This window comes from Pelobates fuscus, chromosome 6 (assembly GCF_036172605.1).
Source record: "Pelobates fuscus isolate aPelFus1 chromosome 6, aPelFus1.pri, whole genome shotgun sequence".
Taxonomy (NCBI): Eukaryota; Metazoa; Chordata; class Amphibia; order Anura; family Pelobatidae; genus Pelobates; species Pelobates fuscus.
Window position 1 is genome coordinate 102,480,672 of NC_086322.1, and position 26,822 is coordinate 102,507,493.

The 26,822-nt window shown below is 43.5% G+C and overlaps 1 protein-coding gene across 1 annotated transcript in view; it reads left to right on the forward strand.

Moving 5' to 3' along the window:
• The first annotated feature begins 18,324 nt into the window (after positions 1-18,324).
• CFAP97 (cilia and flagella associated protein 97) overlaps positions 18,325-26,822 on the forward strand; it is a 33,225-nt gene continuing 24,727 nt past the window's right edge. The window contains exon 1 of the mRNA XM_063458120.1: positions 18,325-18,477. The gene's annotated coding sequence lies outside the window, so the exon portion shown is untranslated. The remainder of the gene's footprint in view (positions 18,478-26,822) is intronic.

Genomic DNA, 26,822 nt, shown 5'->3' on the forward strand with positions numbered 1-26,822 from the left:
TGTATAGGGGCAGTATGGGTGTATGGGGGACAGTATGGGTGTATAGGGGCAGTATGGGTGTATGGGGGCAGTATGGGGGCAGTGTGTGTGTGTGTGTGATATAAGGGTATGGGGGCTTTTTTTTTAATATATATATACATTTTTTATTTAAATAAATATTCTATGTCCCCCCTCCCTTCTTACCTTTACTGGGGGGAGGGGGGACATTTCCCTGGTGGTCCGGTGGGCGATTCATTGGTGGTCCCAGTGGGGAGAGTGAACTCTAGCCCACGCTCCCGGGCTAGAGTTCACTCTCGCGAGATTTGGAGCGTTGCCGTGGTAACCGCGGCAACGCTCCAAATTTCGCGAGAGGAGGACCCGGAGGAGCTGCAGCCTGACCTCCGGGTCCTCCCTCTGACTCACTCCCTCCCTCCCCCGCCGGCCACCAGCACAGTGCCTGCGGACCGGGGAGGGAGATCTGTGATCTCTCCTCCGGTCCGCACGCACATTGCAGGGCTGGCAGGGGAGGGAGAGGGAGACCGTCGGTATTCTCGGGGGGGGCAATTGCCCCGTTGCCCCCCCCCTGGATCCGCCACTGTCCCCCCCCCTATGGACCGGTGGGGGTTATCCCGGTCCTCACCCAGAGGCTGCGCACCCAGAGCCCAAAGACGGGGCCATCCCGCCCGAGCGCCTGACCGCAGCACCCAAGATGGCGGATGCCATGCGCGCCAAAACCGGCGGGGACAACTACTCCATAGTGATGAAGGGAACAACTAAAAAGGCCTCCACAAATGAGTCCAGGGGGCAGATAGAACTCAGGCCCATCATACCGAGCACCGCAGCCCCGCGAGTAATCACCCACCCACCCTCCTCACGAGCTGCATCACGGACAAGCAACTGCGGAGGCCTAGCCGGACCCGCAATGGCTGCTGCACTGGCACACACCGTACACTACTCACCCATGCCAGCGACAGCCGTCCCTGCAACAGAACAGACGGGGCCGACCGCATACCCAACCTGCACGCATCACGCAGCACAGCGGCCCAGAAGAGGATTCCACGAGGCTCCCCAGCACACATATGCATCACTCAGCCTCCAAACACCCTCCTTAACTCACCTCCGGACGTCCAGAGGAGGCACACTTGGATGGCTGGGGAGACAGCCCATGAGTCACCTACACGAAACACGGAGACACCTCCTGGAGCGGCATTGCCAGACCACCGACGGACACTCGCACCCGACCACACGACACTGCAGATCAGGCATCGGGTAAGCACAGACCCGCGACCATGCTCGGAAGCATAAAGTATAAACCAACCCAAAAACTTTGGACCAGCTAGGGTGATGTACCTCTGTTGTACCACTATTCGTAGACTGTCATTGCTCACGTGTTTCTATCTTAATCTCACTAGTGTGATCTACTGTTTAGCATCTATATAGGCCTTACTAGTGTCTGTACCCATACTCAGAGTGACATGTAATCTAATATAGGACAACTGTATGACCATTTAGACCAGATGCCACTGTATATCATGCATGTCCCTCTCTCAAGCTTAGACAAGCATAGCGGACCATAACCAAACCAACTACTGAGCTTATGCTCGAAGCCTGTAACCATTCATACTGCAACCTGAATCTATGTCAATGTTAATTATAATACCATATTACTATTATGGCAGCATAACTAAAGTTCCTATCCCTGCACTGTTAAGCGTAGATTATCTCACCTTGTCCTAACGACTCCATTGCGTAGCCAAGCTTGTTATTGTTATAACTGTATAAAAATGTGCAACCCATCACGCCACTGTATAACTTGAATACATCTATGAACACGCTGCTGTGGCGTATGTCAATGCTATGAAACAACATGCACAACAAAAATAAAGAATTTAAAAAAAAAAAAAAAATATTAAACTTGAGAATATTTACAGCCATACATTTCACAAATCAAAAGATTAATTACCAAATAAACCGAATGTCAAAGAAACAAACTTTATAGATCTAAATTTTGCGACCTTTGCAGTTCAGCTACTGAAAACTACCTATCTCATTATGCTCACTGAAACTAAAGTAGTAAAAATTACAGTACGTATTACTATCATGCACGCCACTCTCTAAAAACAAATGTAAAACAAAATATCACAGTAATGCACTCCATCAAAAAGGAACAACTTAAAAAGGAGTTTATTCAAAATATTAAACCAATGGCAGACAAATAGCACCAAAAATATCTATGAAATAAAGTGCAGACATTTCTGGACAGTTTGAAAACGCACTGCATGCGCATATGCTCATTCTGAGCACATCACACGCCGGTGTTCTGTCAGATTTCTGGACCAGTCAGAAATATCAACCTACGTCAGGCCCAGCGACTCAGATCAGCTGTTGCCTGTGCTGCACATGCGTCCTAGCACTCCTGCCAGGTCCAGTGCGCGAGACCACTACGTCACTCCCTGTGACGTGGCAGCTGGTACCCTAACTCCTACTCAGACGAGGTCCTGCAAGGTAAGCAAAGCTAGTTTCACACTGACATTATAGTTTAGGCATTAACTGAAGGTTAAAATTAGGGTTAGATTTATGGAGCATTTTTTTTTTATATAATTTAGTGACACCTAGGGGAAAAATCATTAAGTTTAAAATTGTGTCTAGGGCTAATTTTATCTTACTGCTAGAGTTAAGGTTGACGTAAGGAGTGAGAGAGGCTAAATTAGTTCCTAACCTTAATTTTAACTCTAAATGTCCTATGTCATGGGTCAAGTTTTTTGACGGGGTCCAGACTTCTGAAAGAACACCAGAGAATACTGTAAGAATTCATATCTGCCTTCCATCTTTCCTCCTCTTCTCTTTCTCTCTATCCCCAGAGTGACTCTCTGTGCGCTGGAAAATTGTGAAGTGTAATCACTTTCTCCATGCGCAGAGGCCATGTGGCAGAACAGGGTGCTGGTAGGGGACCAAGTACAGCAGACCGGACACATTTTTGCTGGGACAGGTGCCAAAAAATAGGAATATCCTGGCAAATACAGTTCTATTGGAAACCATGCCATACTGAACAATGCCATCATCATACATACCTGTATGTCCAGCTTGGCTTGTTCAAACAACTTATTTGTTTGTCCACCTATTGCACAGTGCAGTGGGATATATAACTGTATAAATAACAACTATGAACACCTAGAGCCAAGTGTGATGCCAGCAAGTCAGTGGACTTGTCAGAGCCTGAGTAGGAACTAGTTTGCAGATAACTGGAATGTTAAAAGGCTTGGCTAGCTTCATCAACCTAGATAGGGACTATACAAAGAAACGGTACAAGAAAAGATCATGAACCAGTTATAACAGAACAGTATAACAAACGGTAACACGCAGAGAAAAACTAGTCCGGATCTGTGACTAGAACTGGTACTAAAGCTGTAATTGAACAAGTCCAGTTCACTAGCATATGACAGGAACAATACTGAGTGGGAACACTTGGTTTGAACGGGAAATCTTGAACTGAATACAAAAAATTATATTGGAGCAGTTGGCTGACAAGAACTCCAACAAAACCAGGTGGTATCACTTAGCTGCAATCCTTTCACTAACATAAAAATGTACAGGACTGGACACATAACTTAGACCCATAGTAGGGTCTGTAAGGTTATGACTGTATATCTAGTATTAATACACATTCTTAGTATTTACACGCACCAACATTCTCCAACATTCTTCAACATCCAATTTTAAAGCCGGGTTATTTAACAAAATTAATTGGCATATAAATAATGTTTACAAACACAAAAGGTGAATAAGGGCCTGTTCAAACAAGCTTACAATACAGAACGTTTAAGGAACACTCCAAGCACCATAACCACTACAGTGTGTTGTAGTGATTAGGGTGCCAACAGTGTGCCGACTTCACCCCAGTGTAAGTATTCCAATAGTGTTGGTCCAGTTTGACTCCTTACCTTGGATCTGCCGGGCACTGCTTCCAGCTCTTCGTCTGAGTAAAGCCCAGAGTTACAGGGCTTAGCTCACTACCTGAGAGCAATCAGCTGACATCAATCAGCCAACGACTTTGTCCTGTCTGTCACGGTTCTGCTTATGGTAGCTAATGGAAGCAAATAACTAGGAGCTGGTTGCAATGGTCTAAAACAGTTTGACTACTTACATTTGGGGCCATCAAGGCACTCCAGGCACCATAACCACAACAGCACACTGTAGTGGTTATGGTGCTCGGGTGTTCCTTTAGTGCGCCCTAACGAATTAGGAAACACATTTGTGGAATTTTAACTAGATTCTGGCAATATAACAGATTTTTTTTATATATTTCCCTCTCAGTTAAGTTTGCCTCAACAATAGAAAATTATTTTTTCAATTCATCACAGTTCACTGTTTAGTGAATACATCCCAACGTATTTCTACCTTATTACTCTTCTCCTGTAGATCAGCAAGCACACAACTGTATTGTGTGCTGCGGTGATTAATAAGAGCTCTAGTGTTGCTTTATAACCCTGGGACATTTTGACATTCAGGTGACTTCGTATTTCTCATTTTGTATTATTATGCTGTCTTCAGGCAAGAACACTTCTCTTGAGAAAGAGTTCGGTTTTACAGAATGATATAAATCTTTTTTCTAAATTCACAGGCTTTAAGCAAAAACAGAGGAAAAGGATTTAATTCTAAGTTTCTTTCAAGCATATATTTGTTGAGCACTGAAAAACATTAGATCATAACTACCAGCTTGTCCTGAGTTCTGTCTAGACTTCGGCACAAATCATTTTCACCTGTGACGAATGAGTAAGATAATACTGAAAGTCTCTCTTGAAAACAAACGCTCTCCTGGATGAAACTTCCTCAGGCCCACTTAGTCAAGGTACCTCCGAAACTCATTTCACACCAGAACTGTCCAACTACAATACATCCACTCGGGCAGACGACATTACTGCCTCCTTGTAGCCTAAACTGGAGGTGAAATTTGACATCATTCAGTACGCTATTGGTGATTTGGTCAGGAAAATGGCAGCTAATTCTTTCAGGCTTGTCAGCCTTGAAAACAGGCAGAGTAACTTGGAAGATTCTACTACTCTATTACAGACCCAATCCAACAACAATTACTTAGCCGGTCCTCATGCCTGACAGGAACATCCGAACAGACAGTGTGTGTGAGCATGTTAGCTGTTTGTGCGGCCCATGACGATCAGGAACCAAACTCGGAGCACATTCTTTAAAGGGCATTAAGGGATCCAGTCAATTCCAGCTAGAATTGGTACACACCAGTTCGTCATCCCATTAACGTACCAATCAATTAAGACACAATGGTATTTAAACTCCTCTGGCCCTATTCGCTGTGTCCTATCATGGTTTCTGTTCTCAGTACCCTTTAGTGCATTCCTTCATACATTGTGATATTTCTGGTATTGACCTTAATTTTGCTCTTGACCCTGAGTTTCTCTATATCTATTTCCTGTATTATTTACCTTTTTAATTGATATACCGTGTACCTGACTTCGGCTGTCTCTCTGTTATCTTGACCTAGGCTTGTATTTGACCACATTTCCTCTCCATTATACGTTAAGGCCAGCCACTCTAAGGACTGGTAATACATTTATTTCAGTCCAGTTTATTACTGCTATCCGTGTTTGGGGTATACCTCATGACAATATCACAACTCTAAACAAAGGTGGAGTATCTTAAAAACAGGTTCAGAAATAATAATGTATGTTTTATAAACCTTCCGGAGTCCATAAAATCTCACACTTTACTCTCTCTATTGCAGTTATGGGTACCAGAGGCATTACACCCTCCCTTTGACTCGGAAAAAACACTACTGGTTGAAAGAGCACACCACCCAGGCCCTGAAAGAACTTCAAAATCTGGTACATACGAGACCAAGGGCGGTAATTATCTGCCTTCTAAACTTTTGCGATAAAGAAACCATTCTCCAAGCATATAGAAGAACAAATTAATTATCCTACCAAGAACATAAAGTCCTCATTTTTCAAGACTATTCACCACAAGTGGTGGTTAAAAGGTACACATTTTTTCCAATTTGCAAAACACTGGTGGAAAATAAGAACAAATTCCAACTTTAATTCCCTGCCAAGGTAGTTTACTCATGAAAACTAATGTTTATTTGATTCGCCTGCTGCAGCTCAGAAACTGATTTCTACTGTCAACTTCACCTGAAGTTTCTGATATCCTGATTCCATGGATCTCCTAACCACATGAACTGGTGTTTCACTGGCTGTATGGGCCACTCTCTATGTTCTCAATGTTCTATTGTTTGTTTACTCTTGATTGTTCTTATGCTCTCTACCACAGACAATTTACCGGAATCCCTTGGTAGCCTATCGGCCTCTCACTATCAATTTGCTCTCCCCATTGGCTAGGACGTGAGGAATGAGCAACAGTATACCTCAATGCTCAATCTATTGACCTGCCCTTATAATCCAGGTTAATGTCTCATCCCTATCTACAAATGTTAATGGTCTTATGTCCCCTATTAAATGTAAGCTAATCCTGTCCCAAATTCCCAAATACAACCCTCAAGTAGTGTTCCTTCAAGAAACAAAACCTCTACTTATACCCTGAGGGCAAGATGGTTAGAATCATTTATTTCGTCCCCTTACAGATGTAACTCAAAGGGAGTAGTCATTCTACTTAGTAAATCCACCACCCCAATTATCTGTAAACAAATTATAGACCTAGTTGGAAGATTTCTTATTCTAGACCAGTGCTGCCCAACAGGTAGATCCCCCGATGTTGTAGAACTACAACTCACATGATGCTTTGTCATTCTAAATGCATGCAAAGCATCATGGGAGTTGTAGTTCTACAACATCTGGGGATCTACTTGTTGGGCAGCCCTGTACTAGACATTACCCTAGAAGGTACCTGTTATGCCTTAGTCAATGTATATGCTCCAAATACCTCAAAAGCCCCCTTTTTTATGAAATTGCTTTATCTTTTTATTCCATTTACAGGTTCAAATTTGATAGTGGGGTGGGGACTTTAATGCAGTGGGGACTAACCAGATGGAAAGGTCTGGCTGTGCCCTATCGACCCCCTCTCAGGACTAGGGACTTCTCTATTTTCAGAGGAGCCTCTACCTCACAGATATCTGGTGGTTACGGAACATTGAGGTCAGGAATTACACATACACACATCTAGAGCTTATAACACCTCATCTAGAACTTTTTAAAAGCTCTCCTTAACTAGAAGCCAAAGAAACACAGTCAGAAATCTATAATATTTTAGTCTCAGAGCACTAACACTCCATCTTCACGCTTAGATGAGAAAACTCTATGCTCTTTTCTCTAAATTCCTCTGGCAACATAAACTCCAGAGGATTGCGTAACATAAATGATCTCAACCCAGACTTTATCGAGGTCTCAATGTTCCGAACCTAAAACTCTATACCAGGGCTGTCCAACCTGCGGCCCCCCAGATGTTGCTGAACTACAACCCCCATGATTCCCTGGCTATCTGTTTCATTGAAAGAATCATGGGAGTTGTAGATCAGCAACATCTGGGGGGCCGCAGGTTGGACAGGCCTGCTCTATACCTTTGCTGGACACTTTCGCTATCTCCTAGATTGAACAAGAGGATCTGGACAATTAACAGTGGTATCTATAGAAGCACATCTGATACCGGAGAAACTGACGGAAGCGAAGCACAGAGAGATGGACACAGGTTTCTTCAGGAAGGAAGAGATTCTTTATTGGATCACCGATCGGGACTCAGAGGGACTAACGTCACCAAAATACAACAAGTTCTGAGCCCCGGACAATAGTGCAGGCTCCTTATATAGGCACATAACTCCTCCCATATTAAGCTCCACCCGCACATTCTCTTGACCAATCAATACAAATAAGAATTAACTTCCTGCTTGACCGCATGGCTTGTCCAGCACAATGGAGGAGGGGAATACTACATCCTGTATTCTTGCACATGCTCCGTAAACTACTGATCGTATCTTGCCTCGTGCAACCAACTGATCGATACGTCAGCATATGCACGTACACATGCCACGTGGTAATCTCGGCCTACTAAATTTATTTTTACCGAGATTCCACCACATTCCCCCCTTTGATGCCTCTTGATATTTCACAATTACTTGAGGCATCACTTAACCTTAGTTTGCATACACCGCAAGTTACCCTGAACCAGACCAGACTTATCTTATGATGTGAATCTTCAACACTCATCTTCCTGCATTGGTTCTCCCTGATCTAGAGCCTCATATTTATAAATTGCCATTATCTGTGCAGCAGCCTTCCTCTCTGCTATATTTTCTATCAGGCTTTGCACAGACCTAACTACTAAGGGTATAAGACACGGCAGGAGTAGACACAACATTAAAATCAGCAGGACTCCACCTACCACTGCCTTAAGCCCTCCAAACCACTCATACCAGCTACCAAACCAACTACTTGGATTGTACCCTTTCCATACCTGAGTAGGCACATGCGCTAGTTTAACCATATGGCTAGTAAGCTCAGCTATTGCTTGCCCTTCGTCATCTATTTGAAGACAGCAATTGCTCAGGTTAAACTTCCCACATACACCTCCCTCTACTGCCAAAAGGTAATCCAAGGCTAATCTATTTTGGTAGACTGCTGTTCTCATCCTGGTATTATGCTTCGCCAGAAGATTGAGCGCTTGTGATGTCTCGTTAGTAATAATCTCAACCACCGCCTGTAATCTTATAATACGGTTGAGCATATAAATAGGGGTTCTATAACCAAAGGTACCATCTTCTACCCACGTGGCTGGCCCATAATAATCTATAATACGCTGGGGAGGCCATTCATTATCTTCCCAGGCGCCTATCTCTATGGGTCCCCTTTTCTTCCTATGATTCACATCATATACTTTAACACCTAAAGTCTCACCTGTTTCAATCGGTAACAAGAAGAAGGATGGTTTGAGCATACCCAACACACATGCCCCTTCCCAGTCCTGTGGCAACTCCGAATAGGCTTTCTTACCACAGATCCAGTACAAATTTGCTGGGGCTCTCCAGGTAGATGTGATGGATAAATCAAACCACACATCCTTTAAATTGGCGTATCTAGCAAACGGGTTAGATGGTTCTGAGACATTTGAAGCCGACCACCAAGTTGTATTCTTTGTATCATCATCATAAGCTTTTTGCCCTAGACAAGTTAATTCTCCTACAGAAGTATTATACATTATTCCTTTCCTTGCTATGCAAACATAACCTATGATGGAGGTCTTTAATCTCCACTCAGATTTACCTCTAACACTCATATGATAATCGGCTTGTGTAGATATTAGTTGGTCAACTGCCTCAGAACCGGACATTACCTCCTTTGCTTCCCAAGGCCATTGGTCTCCCATGTTAGTACCTCCACACACATAGCAGTTGGTAACATTAAGACTACCGGCAATACTTTCGGCTAAATCAATGAACAGGTTTTTAGCATTATGGGGGATCTTATTATCTATACTCATCTCTTCATAAAAGGAATGGTATACTTGATGAGTTTGGGAGGATACCGTATCAGTCTCTATCCCTATAAACAATACTGTCCCAGGATCTAAACCCGTCCCGTATATTTGAAACCCAAATAAATTGCCATATTTGTCTAAGAACTTGTCGGGGTTATTTATAAGTATATGGACTGGATTGCATTCCATAGACTTACAATATGGGCTGGTAGGCAACTTAGTCACTATCTTGTCCTTGTCTACTGTCTGTCCCCAAGTTGCCCACCCCACACAAGACCAATATGGGCAAAAGTTATAATCTCTATTTGGGCATCTAGGACTCACATATTTATTTTTACTACTGGGACAAATATATTTATCATTAGACCCATACGTCCTCTCCCATCTAAGATCCCCACATACATTCCACGGCTTTCTACCACTTGATATCGCCTTACACGCATCAAATAGCAGAACACCCGAAGAATGTACGGATTCTAACACCGTCTTATTAATTAGGGTCCCCTGAGGATCTCCATTCCTGAGAGTCAACCAAATTGTACGAGGTTGATACTCCGGACTGAAGCACTTAGGTTCTCCTACTCCTAAATGGCACACACTATATTCTATATTTAGGTATCTACATCTCGATACATCTCCTTTACACTCGTATTGTGAATGCCAAATTAGGGTTTGGGAAATATGGTTACCTGTTCTTGTAGTCTTAATGCATACCTCACAGCTAGGAGTGTCGGTACCTCTACCTTCCTGAATATAAGAATACACATAAATAAACATTATCAAGAACACATCTTTCGCCGTCATCCTCAGTCTTCGTCCGTGCGAAGGCACCTCAGCTTCCAGGATGTAAGGGCTGCAGGGAATGGAGTTCTGCTCGTCTTCACAGGAGTCCCTTCGAGACTTTCCCTGGCTTATATACTATACGTCGGTGGGCGGACAGGCTTTATTATGGCCCTCTCACTCACGCACCAAATCCCTGAACCAATAAAATTTTGTAATCCACACAAGTTCCTCGTTACTCCGACTGAGTCGTGCGTTTTAACCGGATCTTGCAGGGATTCTCTGGATCTGCTGTAACTTGCCAAGAATCGACTGCTGCTGGTTTAACCCTGGAGTGATGTATCCACGGAGTCACTTCGGCTACTTTTATCGCTGTAGGGGTAGACAAAAGAACAACATAAGGACCTCTCCACTTGGGCCCTAACGGTACATTATTCCACTCTTTAATCCACACTTGATCTCCTGGATGGTAACTATGAACAGGGGGATAAATATTCACAGGTAATCTATCTTGTACCCATTTCTGTACCTCCTCCATAGTCTTACCCAACTCTACAACCTGCTGCCGGGTAATTCCTTCTCCCAACTGACTCAAGTCCCCCCTTAAGTTACCAAGTACGGGAGGTGGTCGCCCATACATGATTTCAAAAGGAGAGAGGCCCATCCTTCTGGTAGGGGTACTGAGGATTTGCAATAAAGCTATGGGTAAGAGAACGTTCCACTTAAGTTGGGTTTCCTGACACATTTTAGCCAACTGATTCTTAATAGTTCTATTCATTCTCTCTACCTTACCAGAACTCTGGGGTCTATATGCTGTATGAAGCCTCCACTTTATACCAAGCATATGAGTCAGTTGTTGTAGGCACTGATGAACAAAAGCTGGACCATTGTCCGATCCTATAGAGCAGGGTAGTCCATATCGGGGTATTATTTCTCGTAGCAGGAATCTCACAACTTCTCCTGCTTTCTCTGTACGAGTAGGACATGCTTCTACCCAGCCTGAATAGGTGCACACAATTACCAACAGGTAACGATGTCCACCCGATTTAGGCATCACTGTATAGTCAATTTGTAAATCGGACATGGGGAGTCCCCCCATAAACTGGACTCCTGGTGGCTTTACTGGTCCTTGTCTTGCATTATTTTTAGCACATGTTACACATCTTCGTACAATGGCCTGAGTCAAGTTGGACAATCTTGGTATGTAGAAATGTTTTCTGAGAGATTCTTCTGTGCTGTCTCTCCCAGAATGTGTCCCGTTGTGATAATTTTGGACAATTTCTACCGCTAGTGATGCTGGTATGACTATTCTTCCATCTTCTAGCTGATACCACTTGTTCTCCAAATACTTTCCTGGTTCAGTCTTTAACCACTCCTCTTCTTGAGCTGTATAAACTGAAGTCCATTGAGACAGTGGAGTTGGTATAAGAGCAGCTATATGCCCCACATATTCCTGTCTTCCTGATTCAGCGGCACGCTTAGCTGCACTATCTGCCATCCGATTTCCCTTGGTTACATCACCATCTCCTCTCAGATGCGCTCGACAATGTATGATACCGACTTCTTTCGGCTCCCACACTGCTTCCAATAGTTGTAGGATTTCAGCTGCGTACTTGATTTCTTTGCCTTCTGAATTCAATAGTCCTCTTTCTTTATACAAAGCTCCGTGGGCATGAGTGGTTAAAAACGCATACTTGGAGTCCGTGTAGATGTTCACTCTTAAACCTTCAGCCAATTGTAACGCTCGTGTCAGTGCTATCAATTCTGCCTTTTGTGCTGATGTTCCTTTCGCCAGTGGCCGAGCTTCTATCACCTTGTCTATTGTTGTTACTGCATATCCTGCATAGCAGATCCCTTCTTTCACATAACTACTGCCGTCGGTGTAATATTGAACATCGGGGTTCTGGATGGGAAAATCACGAAGATCTGGTCTACTTGAGAATACTTCATCCATTACTTCCAAACAATCATGTTGACTTTCAGTAGGTTGTGGCAAAAGGGTAGCTGGATTTAAGGTGTTTACAGTCTCTAAATGCACTCTTGGGTTTTCACACAACATTGCTTGATACTTGGTCATACGGCTGTTACTAAACCAATGATTTCCTTTGTAATCCAACAACGTCTGTACTGCATGTGGGACTCGTACATAAAGTTCTTGACCCAGAGTGAGTTTATCGGCTTCAGCTACTAGCAGGGCGGCTGCAGCTACGGCTCTTAGACAAGGTGGAAGTCCGCTGGCCACTGCATCCAATTGCTTAGACATATAGGCAACAGGTCTTTGCCATGATCCCAAGTACTGTGTCAATACTCCCACAGCCATTCTTCTTTGCTCATGTACATACAGGTAGAATGGTCGTGTGTGATCAGGTAGACCTAATGCTGGGGCACTCATCAAAGCCTTCTTCACATCTTCAAATGCCATTTGCTGTTCTTGAGTCCATAAGAAGGGGTCGTGCTCTGTACCTTTGATAGCTGCGTACAGAGGTTTTGCCAGTATCGCGTAGCTGGGAATCCATATCCTACAGAAGCCTGCTGCCCCCAAGAATTCTCGCACTTGTCTTCTATTCTTGGGTATCGGTATTTGGCACACAGCTTCTTTTCTCTCTGGCCCCATAATTCTTTGACCTTCAGAGATATGGAATCCCAGATATTTGACAGTTGGCAAACACAACTGAGCCTTCTTTCTAGACACCTTGTATCCTGCCTTCCAGAGAATGTGTAGTAGATCGTGCGTTGCTTGCTGACATATTTCTTTTGTAACTGCTGCTATCAACAAGTCATCTACATACTGTAACAATACACACTCTCCTGGGATGGACTCGAAATCCAGTAGATCTTGACTTAGAGCTGAACCAAATAGGGTAGGTGAATTTTTAAACCCTTGGGGCAGTCTTGTCCAAGTCATTTGGCGTTTTGAGCCCGTTACAGCGTTCTCCCATTGGAAAGCGAAAATACATTGACTTTCTGCGGCAATTCGGAGGCAAAAGAAGGCATCTTTGAGGTCTAAGACTGTAAAGTAAGTAGCCCCGCCCGGAATTAAAGCAAGCAGGTTATATGGATTGGGTACAACTGGATGTATACTAACAACCGCATCATTGACTGCTCTCAAGTCCTGCACAGGTCGATACTCATCTGTACCGGGCTTTTGAACAGGCAGCAATGGGGTGTTCCAGGGGGAAGTACAGAATTTTAGGATACCATACCGTATGAACTTATCCAGATAAGATTGGATGTTCTTCTTAGCCTTCTGCGGGATGTGGTATTGTCTTAGGCTTACTGGATAAACCCCAAGTTTTAGTTCAATTTTAATAGGTGGAATATTGCGGGCCAGTCCTGGTGGGTTGTTCTCTGCCCAAACTCCTGGTATGTTGAATAAGGACTCATCACTCCTAGGGTTTTGGCTAGTCAACGCTGTATAAAGTCGCCACTCTTCTTCCTTTGGTACGGATAATGTCATAATACCTGAAGGTCCATTAAACTTTAAGGATGTTGTTCCATTTGGTAGGAACGTAATCTGCGCTTGTAATTTAGATAGCATATCACGTCCCAGCAATTGGACTGGACATTCAGGCATATAAAGGAATTGATGTTTTACTACGTGGCCTCCCAATGTACAGAGTCGACTTTTAAGAACCGGTTTTTCAGCACTTCTTCCAGTTGCTCCTATTACAGTAATAGTCCTTCCAGATGGAGGAGCAACTAGATTAGTCACCACTGAATGTTCAGCACCAGTGTCGATCATGAACGCACTCCTTTTTCCCCCTATTGATACATCGACCATAGGCTCCGCTCGACCAAGGGGGATGGAGCCCGGTCGGTATCAATAGTCCTCCATGACCGTGTCAGCCAATCCTACAAAGTCCCTGCCTTCTCTATCGCGGGACCTTTGCGCTGTTGGGAAATACCTATCTTCCCTAACACTTCCTCTGTTCCCATTGCTCCCTCTATTACCATTACTCCCTCCGGGGCCTCCTCTACCTCTCGCTCTGCCTCTAAAGTTTCCATAACCTGCCCTGGGTTGGTCTCTCTCGTACTGCTCTCTTTGTGGACACTCGTTCCTCCAATGCCCTTCTTCCTTGCAATACGCGCACTGATTCCTACTCAAAGGCTCCCTACTCCATCTACTATCGCCTCTATCTGGGCCCCGTCTATCTACGCCTGCGATCGCTACCGCTAGCATGTCTGCCTTTCTACGCATCTTGCGCTCTTCCTCTTTCTTACTTTCTGTTTCCCTATTCATATACACCTTATTCGCTACCTCCATTAGTTGGGTAATGGACATACCTGCAAACCCTTCTAACTTCTGTAGCTTGCGCTTAATATCTCCGTAAGCTTGGCTGACAAAGGCGGAGTTCACCATTCGGGAATTATCTGCGTCTTCCGGATTAAAGGGGGTATACAAGCGGTATGCCTCCACTACTCGGTCATAAAAGACACTGGGCGCTTCATCACTTTTCTGAATCACCTCAACTGTCTTCGACATATTAATGGCTTTCTTTCCTCCGGCTTTCATGCCAGCAATTATAGCGTCTCTATAGGCTCTGAGTTGAACCATATCAGCACCATTTACATTCCAATCGGGATCGGTGTTGGGATAATGTGTTGCGGCCCATGCTGATGGATTGGCTTGATTCAAAGTACGGGCTTTATCCTCTAGCGCTTTAATGGCAGCTTGATTAATTCTTGTCCTTTCCTCATTGTTAAACAAAGTCATTAATAACTGCTGGCAATCAGCCCATGTCGGGTTATGAGTCTGTACTATTGAGGTGAACAGATCAGTCATAGCTTGTGGTTTCTCAGTATACGAGGAATTGTGGGTCTTCCAATTTAAGAGATCGGTTGTCGTGAACGGGACATATACGAAGACTGGGTCAGCATGTGCCATTTGACCTGCGGCATCGATATAGGCTGACCCGGGATTCAGACAAAGAGGCATCTGATAATGTTTTAATTGTTGGGTACCAGTCAGTTGTCGGGTTAGTATGGGGCTACGTAGAGGGGCGTCAGTTAGAGGTTCCGGTCAGGGGGTATTAGAACATGAGGATGTGGGAGCTTGGTTTTGGGAAAAGGTAGTAAATAAAACACTTCGAGCCGAGCTAGAAGAAGCTTGACCGGAAGTCTGAAGTGGCGCCAAATCAGGATATTCGGATCTAATGGGGGTTGGCTCTGGTTCCGGAAGGGGAGATTTAGTACGAGAGGGGGTGGATTCTGTACTGGAGGAGGAAGCGGAAGTGGATGAGGGCAATGAGGGAAGGGTTGCAGGACTTCCTGCATTTGCGTCACTTCCTCTTAACGGAAAGTAAGGGGCCGGCAAAGGGATCTCGGACTCAGGGGGCGTGTCCAAAATGGGCCTAACACCAGTCCTAGTGGACAAACAAGTCCTAGCCACCATGAGACGACATTGCTCCTCGTGGCATGTCTGAATCCATTTTGGCGAGTCATTTACGGCCTGTCTCCAACAATCAATATAAGGAAACTGCCCGTAAAGTTCAGGCCTACCCGATACAGCCACGTGTAAGCGCTGTACCAGAGTTGGATCCAAACTGCCACGTGGCGGCCATGCCGCAACCAAAGTAGGCCACTCCCTAGTACACAAAGTGACCAAACGTACAGGAGACATTTTAACCCCAAAATCACAAGTTTTGAATCCCTTTTTAAAATTCTTCACCATACAACCTAAGGGATCCGGAATCGTTGACTGCGACGCGCCCATACTTATCAATGGAACGTCGCTGACAACGAATACTATGCACGCGTACTATTCAACAGACACACCCGTTTCCTCTGGCAACAGCACCACGTGGTACAGTTACCAAGTGAAACGTACACAATAACACAATAAACACTCAGGGAATTCCCGTACACACACAGCTGTTACACCAGTCACTAGATAATCAATATTATGCCCTTTGGCGAAACTATACAGTCACCCACGCTATAATTCTCTATATACGAATTACCCGTCTATAACACACCCCAGTAACATCGTCTTTTACAAATAGCGGTTACAGTACGGTTAGCATAGGTCAAAGCACAATTTAAGGTCACAATACAATTATTAGTGGTTATGGTGTTAAACATGCAATGGACGACAATGATTAGTACTTATATACAGTGTCAGTAAATATACAGGGTTATGGTACCGTGCACTATAATACAGCAACACACTATTAACACTCTCGCTAGACGGCTGAGCTCGCGCTATCTAACAAGATATACACTTTACTAACAATCTTTAACACATTTACAATTCCCAACTAAACTATTGGCCAGTACCTTGAATGGACTACCTAAAACTATATACACCCGTTTTGGTTAGCCACACTGCCCAAGCACCACATATAGCGAGCTAGAGGACCGAATTTACACAGACGCCTCTTAGTCGATTACTATCAAAAATCTAGTGGGTTCCAAATTTACACGCCTTCCCACTTAGCCAAGATAGGTTGAGATCTAGCGAACCGAATTTACACAGGCGCCGCTTAGTCTCCCGGTCCCTCCGACCTAGCGAACGTAATATACACCCTAGAACGCTAGTCTAGACAAGACACCGGTGTCCGGCTAGGGCTATTTACACAGGACCCCGCCTGACTAACCAAATCAAACGGTCTGACTAAAGAGCGTTCGATTGAGCGGTGCGCCTTCGCTCCTTCCCTCCGACAGAGGGGGCAGATTCCATACACAAATAACCCCTTATGGGCCTACCGCACAATCGGTATACCCCTAGTGGGTCTGCCGTCTACAACAGCAGTTGTCTTACCTCCTCGTTCCTGAACCTGAGTTCACACTCATCGACGGGGACACCCCAGCACTTCTTACGTAGAGGCCGATGATCTCCTGGACAACAGACCAGTGGCGCCGAGACGAAGGGAGGTCCACGCAGAAGTTCAGGGGTGCAGCCGTAGAGAACGTGGGCAAAGATAGACCGTCTCACGCCTCTGCCTCTCAGCTACCGTTGAACGATGAGCTTCCCGGCCAATGCACCAAATGATACCGGAGAAACTGACGGAAGCGAAGCACAGAGAGATGGACACAGGTTTCTTCAGGAAGGAAGAGATTCTTTATTGGATCACCGATCGGGACTCAGAGGGACTAACGTCACCAAAATACAACAAGTTCTGAGCCCCGGACAATAGTGCAGGCTCCTTATATAGGCACATAACGCCTCCCATATTAAGCTCCACCCGCACATTCTCTTGACCAATCAATACAAATAAGAATTAACTTCCTGCTTGACCGCATGGCTTGTCCAGCACAATGGAGGAGGGGAATACTACATCCTGTATTCTTGCACATGCTCCGTACACTACTGATCGTATCTTGCCTCGTGCAACCAACTGATCGATACGTCAGCATATGCACGTACACATGCCACGTGGTAATCTCGGCCTACTAAATTTATTTTTACCGAGATTCCACCACACATCTTTGCCCTGGAGTAGCACATTTTTACATACTCCCTACGCCTCCCTCCCAGAGGAGGCACAAGAAAATCCCTTAATGGAATCCACTAATAAAGCGTGTAAGTTAAGGAGACAAATTCTAGGGCTTCAGTGGCAATACAGTGGATTCATCCCCTTTTTACGTAAGCCACACTTTCGTGATGTGGAAGCTCAATACCCCTACTGGGGTAGGGGTAAATATTCTCCACAACCGGTGGGCTACAGGGCCCCTCAACTGGGGCGTCAACCCCCAAATCTCTCCAAGCAATGCCTATAGTCCCTGTTTATTGAAGTACTCGCAGTGGCTGGGGACAGGTGTAACCTGGAATGTGGAATGTCCTGATAAAAACAGGCCAGTTGGAAAGGCCTGCCATGATAAGTGAAAACAGGAAAGCATAAATTAGCTATTGGGGGAGATTAAGGGGGGGGCTCTACATCTAAGCCATAGTCAACACTTGGAAAGTTTAAAATCAACTATTTTAGACTAAACTCCAAGGGCGATTTTCTTTACAGCCAGTTTAGACAGTTACCCTATAAAGTAATAAAAATTATAGAATTACTTTTAATGAAAAAAACACAAACACAGTATCACTTTTGCCAGTAACACACATGGCAGCCAGAGCCTCTATAGGGCAGCCACGGCGGAAGTGACGTAATGTAGTGTTGGAGGGGCGGGGCTTGGAGGTCTGCTTGGAGTAGCTCGGCTGGGTGATACACAGCTGAGAGTATCGAGGAGTGACTGCGTCTCCAGACAGATCCCCAGCGTCGCGCGCCCCCTGTGTACCCACAGACCCCCGGGCTCGCCAGCCGGGCGCCATATTTACAGGTAACGTACTGTCCACTCGCGGTGGTCGCCATGGGCCCCATATGGCGCCTACTCATACACCGCTCTCCGCCTGGCTCCTTGGTGGGAGATGTGAGAGACCCCGGTACGGAGAGTGTGAGGGGCTACTCATCCTCACTGCAGCGGTTAGGGCAGTAGTCATCCCTTAGCCACGCCCACTCGCCGTCTCCATGGTAACGTGATGCGGTGACCACTCCAAGTGATTCGTGATGGCTGGGAGCCACCTGTAGCCCCCCCCTCTCCCCACCCCCGGTGTCATGGCTCATAGCAAACACCACAACTACTGCATCTGCTCACCATCAACCCAGCACTGTAGCTTTAAATCAGTGCAACGGGTTATTATTGTCATTTACCCCCCCCCCCCCCCACCAGTATGAAGGAGCATGGCATGGTGGGGAGATTACTGCTCCATGGTGTCAGCATGTATAGCAAAATGGGGTCACACTGATTATAGCATTGTGTGGGTTTATATATATGTGTGTAATCATATTTTAGAAGCAAAATAATAATCACATTGTACATATATACATTATAAAGCCCTGCACTCAAACTCCCACTACTCCTGGGCTTTTGTATTACACAGCCATGTTACAGTGCTGCCACCCACCCCAGAAAAATGCCCCTCTCGGTCTCCTTAGAGATATTTCCCTATAGCTGAAGACAGCAAAGTGAACTGCTAGCATAGGACTCACTTAAGAGGTTTTGCCTTGACGTGGCAGGGGAGCTTACACTTAAATGGTCATTGGAGTGGTACTAAAAAAAAAACTTCTGTTGATTAAATGTGCATAAGGATTTGGAATAGTGCGCAAGTAGGTTTTTTTGTTTTTTTTGTGCCTTTGGTTATTATCTCATTGTAGATAATTGCAGTTATAATTATTTTGGATATACCGTATATACTCGAGTATAAGCACATTTTTTGTGCTGAAAAACCCCAACTCGGCTTATACTCGAGTGAGTGTCTGTATTATGGCAATTAAATTGCCATAATACAGACAATGGGGCTGTGTAGGTGGGGGGCTGGCAGGGAGCGTTTACCTACCTCTCCTGTCAGCTCCCTTATCCTCCGCGCCGGTCCGTTCAGCACCTCTGTCAGCTCCCAGTGTAAGTCTCGCGAGAGCCGCGGGGTCATAGTGCGGCTGCGAGACTTACAGTGTGAGCTGGCAGAGGGAGCTGACCGGACCGGCGCGGAGGAGGAGGGAGCTGACAGGAGCTGCAGGAGAGGTAAGAGCTTCCTGCCAGCCCCCCTCCTACACAGTGCCCATCCACTGGACCACCAGGGAGTGAGAGCCCCCCTCCCTGCCATGTATCAAGCAGGGAGGGGGGACGATTTTTTTTTTTAAATAATAATAAAATAAAAAATAATAATTAAATAAAACATTTATTGAAATAATTAAAAAAATAATAATAATAAAATTGCCCACCCCCCACCAAGGCTCTGCAACACACACACACACACACACACACACTGCACTCATATACACACACACTGCACTCATATACACACACACTGCACTCATATACACACACACTGCACTCATATACACACACACACTGCACTCATATACACACACACACTGCACTCATATACACACACACTGCACTCATATACACACACACACTGCACTCATATACACACACACACTGCACTCATATACACACACACACTGCACTCATATACACACACACACTGCACTCATACACACACACACACTGCACTCATATACACACACACACACTGCACTCATATACACACACACTGTAAATATTCAATTAATATAATTTTTTTAGGATCTAATTTTATTTAGAAATTTACCAGTAGCTGCTGCATTTCCCACCCTAGTCTTATACTCGAGTCAATACATTTTCTCAGTTTTTTGGGTTAAAATTAGGGGCCTCGGCTTATACTCGAGTATATACGGTAATTAATGTGTAAAATTGGTATTTCTTTAAGCTTTACTTAAATACAGATTATCAATGCCTGTTTATCCTCTATTTCACAAACTTTTGCGAATAACCTTTTCCACATATCCCCATTTCATATACTGTTTAGCATTGTTGTCTGCCTTTTTTATATTTAGTGTTCTAATGCCAGTGGTTATTTGTAATGGAAAAATGGGGTGTATGGGCCATATAACACAGCTTCTCATTATATTCTTTCCAGCAGCAAAGCGGTATTTCCAGGGTTATTCGCCAAAAGTGAAAATTGTCAGAAATTTAAGTGAAACCCAATTAAAGGCTCCTTCTAGCTGGCAGAGGTATAGCCAACAAGTGCCAATTATTACAAGTGGCAATTATATTGCAACATCCCCTCATAAAAAAAGTTCATTTTAATTTTTTTAGAAATGCTAATTTCTGCGCTATATTTTATTGTATTGAAATAGCGTTATCAGCCATTGTGTGTAATGTAAATAGATTTATGGTGAAGCTTTCACAATTTGTGTGTTGTGTATTGACTGTATCCTAGTAAAGGAGTCTTACTATTCACAATAGCTACTATCCCTGAAGCATTGGCTAAACAAATCTTGTCACTCTAGCAATCTATTATAGGCATAGTTCCACATTCCAATGCTGTAGTGGCAGATAAGTAATTACATTTCTTTTAACAGTTTCACTATTCTAAGGTAATCTGGTTGGAAAATATATTTCAGAGCGGGGGGAGTTTGCCTCTCTCCCTATGGAAGCCTCAGGACATCTTACCGTGCCCATAGCAAACCACTGTGCACATTGACTAATTTAGTGATCATGAAACATGGTTTATGGTTCTCTTATGTTAATAGAAGTGTTGTTTTTTTTTTTTTTCTGGACTGTGCTGACTTAAAGGGATACTCTAAGCACCAAAGCAACATTGGTTAAATGGAGCGGTTTTGTTGTAGATATCATGGCCCTGTAGTATCACTGCTCAATTCTCTGCTGTTTAAGAGTTACTCCAAGCACCATGACCACTTAAGTGATTTGAAGTGTTCACAGAATTTGGGAAATTCAGATTCTACAAGTGTATGTTCTGAACTGTAAACAGGTTTTCATTTGGAGTAACTAGGAAAATCTGTTAAGGAAGTACTAAAAATGAAGTGATTAAAAGGGACGAAAGCTTTCCTATTTACCCCGATCTGATGGCCTTCATTAAGCAAGTGTGGAAAAAATCATTACAAAAAGGCATTTATTTCAAAGTAGTTTAAATTACAGGAAACAGAAGCATGGGAGACTCTCCCCCAAGTTGACGTGCCAATTTCACAACTTTCTAAAAGGCCACATTACCAATTGGAGAAGCTCCGCCTTAAAAGAGCTCTAATGAATAAAATAGCAGAAACCTCTTTTAGGTGTATTTTGCATGATTTTTGCCTTCCTTAGCAAAGCTAACATCTCAGGTTCTACAGTAGACGGAGCCCAAAGTGTGTGGATTCAAGAACTAGCCTGATGTCTCACGGGTCAAAGTAAGAAAAGCTGCAAAGCTATTTAAAAATATCAGGTTGGCTAAAAAGTATCTGTGAAAAATGACAGATAAATCATTAAAACCATCTGCAAGGAATGTGGGCCTTTTTCCTCTGTTGCACATAGGGCTTTCTGGTTAGAATCCTGGTCTGCTCTGTGTGAGCTTTAGTTTGAGCAGGAGAAATATTGAAATCCGCTTTAGGTAATCTAATTAAACTATCGGATAGAAAAAAGGCTCTCCCTTAGGAAAGGATTTTTAAATGGAACAAACGTATTTTGCACCACTACTAAATGAGATATAATTACAGGGAGGACAAGACCCGCTCCTTTTGTAAATCTAAGGATTAGAAACCCAAGGGGAAAAGGGTTCTTCCTCCAAGTTTGACAAGACCAGAAAATGACTTGACACAAGAATCAAAGTTTGTGGACAGCTGAGGTATTTTGCAGAAAAATACCATTCTTTATGGATACAAGATCGGGTTTGTTACCAACATTTCGTTTCCTCTGCTCCACTTATGCTTATCAAAGAAAGAAGATGTACTGCTTTTAGAAACCCTAAAATTGTTTCAGAAAGGGATTTAATCAACGTTCTATATGCTCAAGCGTTCCAAGGTATATATATTCCTTATACAAAAGCCACATAAGGAATATTTATAGTCCTGTATCCGGACGATTGATTCATCAAAGCAGAAATGTTTTTCCAGCTAAAGGGTTATCTGAAAATTACTCTGGCTGCACTTTAAGAACATGGTTGACTCATCAACTGGGAAAAGTTGGTTTCTTATGCATTAAAAGAGGCATCCCCTGCCTAGGCATAGAATCAAAAAAAGTTATGCATTCTGCTTCCAGATGACAAAAGGTTAGAATCAGGAAAGCAATGTCCAGCATTCAAAGAAACCCATGTTGTTCAATCAGGTAGGTAATGAGCCTGTGGCGTTACTCACTTTCACCATTCCAGCAGTGAAATGGGCCAAGGCACATATTAGTTCTTTACAAGGAGAAATTCAATGTTCGACCAGGAATCCAGAAGAACTAGACAAAGAATGATTCATCACAGAATACACTTTAAAAGGCCTCTGTTGGTGGAAGATCTCAAATTATATTTATCAAAGTTTTTCTTTCGCACAACCTACCTGGGTAAGAAACACTACAGACATCTTTAGAACAGGATGAGACTTGCATTAATTCCTTAATGGTTCAAGAAAATCGTTCCACAAAAAGATTCTCACCAGCCATCCAACTTCAAAGAAATGAAAGCCATCTGGAAAGCACTTCATTTCAATAAGCATATAATAAATTAAGCAATGCAGATTCAGTAAGACAATCTTACAATTGTGATTTACTTGAGCAAGCAAGGAGAAACACAAAGCCAGTGTTTTGGCAGAGTTATGTGCAATTATCCTGGCACGGGCAAAAAGCATCTCTGCAATTAAAGACGTCCATATAAATGTCATAGAAAATCAACAAACAGACAATCTCGGCAGACCCCTGGAAACAAACTGGTCTCTCGGTCCTCAGGTGTTCAACACACTGCTGTAAATATTCAAAACTCCAGATCTAGACCTCGTGGCAACAAGACTCAATCGACAGGTGTCAAAATTCGCCTCCCTTTGCAGACAAGACGATCTGGATATCCTAGACAGCTTATCTGTGAAGTAAACATTTTACACGGCAAAGATCTTTCCTCAAGTGGCATTGATTCCAAAGTTCCTGCAAAGGATAAAAAAGACTGGTTTTCTATCATATCAATAATGTCCTTGTGGCTAAATTGCAGCTGTTTTTCTTCTTCTCCACCGAACAGGTGCAGATTCCTGTGAATTACAGGTAACACCATAAATACTAGAAAACAGGGACGTACTAATAGAAACCCTGAACACCTTCAAACTCTTGGCATGGAAGCTGCAAGGTTGATCCTATTAAAACAGGTATTAAATAACATGTTCTCGACTTTCTCTTACATGCTACCAGAAAAAAAATCTTACAATTATACTTTTGTGTTTGGAATAGATTCTCCTTACATGGATTCTAATCCTCCATTTCCTGTTATCATAGAATTTCTGCGAGAACGTTTCAAGTCGGATCTCTCCCTTTTACAGGATTTAGCATGGCAACTTTGTCCTCTGGAGCATTTTCAATTTTCATCTTGGGATTTATCTTTCATTTTCAATGCTTTGTGTGCTCAGCCTTTTGAACCTCTGGAAGAATGTTTACCAAAACATCTTACTTTAAAGGTGGTGGTGTTAGTTGCTGTGACAAAGAGTGGTAGAGATTCGTGCATTTTCCGCAGCACCAGAATTCACAAGGTTGTCCTCCTCCTCCTATCAGAATCCATCTTAAGTCAAGGAATCTTTGTTATTTTTACATCCAAACAATGCAACTTTGTTCATCTATCTAACCTGGATTAAGGAGTGGCGTCAATCAGATCACTTTGTTTTATTTTTTTTAAATCAACTACCAAAAGTGCTCTAAAGGGCTTCCAAAATCTAGGTCCACCATAACTTTTATTAATATTTTAAAAGCACCAATAAATTCTGCAGCTATGTACAATGGGTGGACTAACAGACACGTAATTGTAACCAGACCAGTTGGACACACAGGAACAGAGGGGTTGAGGGGCATGCTCAAAGAGCTTTATATGCTAAAGGGAGTGTGATATAGTAACACAAGAGTTAAAGTTAGGGTAGAAAAGTAGGTTGCTAGAATACTATTTACTGAAGGCTTAGTTTGTAGGAATCGACCGATATTGATTTTTTTCCTCACATATAGTGGCAGTACTGTAACAAGTGGGTTATATCTTCTCCAGTGGACAAGAAGCTCACCCCAAAATGTAAAAATTCAATTGAGATCCTGCCTGCACCTCCAAGGTTCCCCAGTTCTTGTCCGAAAAGAATATCAGTGCGGCCAGCACAGGCTGATGGCTGGGGAGGTGAGTGCCCAAAAGCTCCCCGGGTGTGAGCTGAGTGGCAGAGGTTTCCGTTCCAGAACGCAACTAGTAGCCAGCTTATGTTGCCAGATTCTGAGAAGTCCCGGGCAGGCCTCCCACAGAGCAGGACGAACGAATGCGCACAGCAGTGGAACTCACGCCCAGGAAGTGTTTGTGTTCCACTGAACTTCTGATCGCGCCACTGCGCATCCGCAGATTGTAAGTTTGAAAATTTGGTGCTAAATTCGAAATTAAAAGCTGTGCTGGACCTGTCTGAATCAAGGGGTGGTTGCCAGAACAGGTACTCTGTGTCACCAGCCCTCTTACACAGTGGTGAGGTTTTTGATGTGGGAATTTACTTTAAATTTCCCTTGAAAACTCAAGCTTTATCGCATGCCTCCTAATTTTAGAAAATTTGTGGGGGTTTTCTTCTTGTTTGTCTATAGAATATATCCAGTCCTGCTTCACCGGATAAAGCTGAAAAAGATAAGATGACAGCTCCTATCCCTAAAAAGGCCACGAGCAAAACAAAACATTTGTGTTGCTCAGAATGTGCAATTCCTCTACCTGACGGGTGTAGAAAAAAGACCTGTAATCAATGCTCAACAGAATTGCTGGAACAATCCAAGCAAAAGGAAATTACCTCGTTACTGTGCTGGTTTCAGGAGAATTTATCCCAGACCTTTGAGTCATTTAAAGATACAATTAAAAAAGACAGAGGGTCTGTTAATATTCAAGACGGGTAAAGAAACGAAGGCGAGAAAGATCCCCATTCTGTCTGAGCTCTTATCGGGTGAATGTTCATCTTCTTCCCTCTCAGAAGTTTCCAATCTGGCCTCAAGTGTGCATGAGGGATTTCCACCAGAGTAATTTAAGAAATTTATCAGGGAAGTATCAGCAGTTGTTCAGGAAAATGAACCTACCATGGGTAAGGTAAAAGGTTTTCCTATGCACCCAAGGGTTATGGAAAAGGAAAAGTGTGAAGAACTTCCTAAAATCAATATCCAGATGGCACAATTATCAAAGAAAACCACAATCCCAATTGGCGAGGTTTCTGGTTTTAAAAGATCCCATTGGCAAGCAGGCTGCAACATCGAGCAGGAGTATATTTCAGGCCGCTGGCTATCCGTGCAAAGCCGGTATAGTTGGTTCAGCAGTTATAAAAGCCCAAGGCATGTGGTTACAAACCTTAAAAGAATTCCTTCTGGGAAAATCAGAGAAAGATCCAGCCCAGCTGTTGTTTCTTCTGAAACTTTCTAATGAATTTCTATTGCATGTCTCTGATGAGATGCTTTGATTATCGGCTCGTTTAATGGGTTCATCCTCGGTGGTAGAAGAGCCTTATGGCTCAGAACGTGGACTGCGGACTCCACTTCAAAATCTGCTTTATGTGAACTTCCTTTCAAGAGGAACAAATTATTTGGCACTCCTCTGGAAGAAATTATTAAACATATGTCTGAAACCAAAAAGGCATTGCCTCAGGATTTCAGATATTCAGGATCTCAAGCCAATAAAAGATCTCTTCACTGGACAGCGTTCCTTTCGCTACCATGAAAAAATGTTCACAAGCAAAATAGAGACTCTAGATTCAGGGATCTCAATAACAAAAACAAAAAGAAGAGATACTGACTCCAAAAGAGTGGGAGGTCATTTTCGGTTCTTTTCTCAGAAGTGGAAGGAGAAAACATCAAACAATTGCATAATAAAGACCATATCAGAGGGATAAAGGATCCGTTTTTCAACTATGCATGGTTGAAAAACTTGTGAAAGAAATCAGAAGCCCTGCTTCTTCTACGCGAGGGCGTTATAGAAAAAGTTCCCAAATGCCAAGAGTTCCAGGAGGTTTATTCTTGCCTGTTTTTAGTTCAGAAGCCAGACAAATCCTTCCATCCTATCCTAGACGTCAAAGATTTCAACGCATGCATTTCTTATCAGAGGTTCCGTATGGAAAATATTTTGTCAGCCACACATGGTT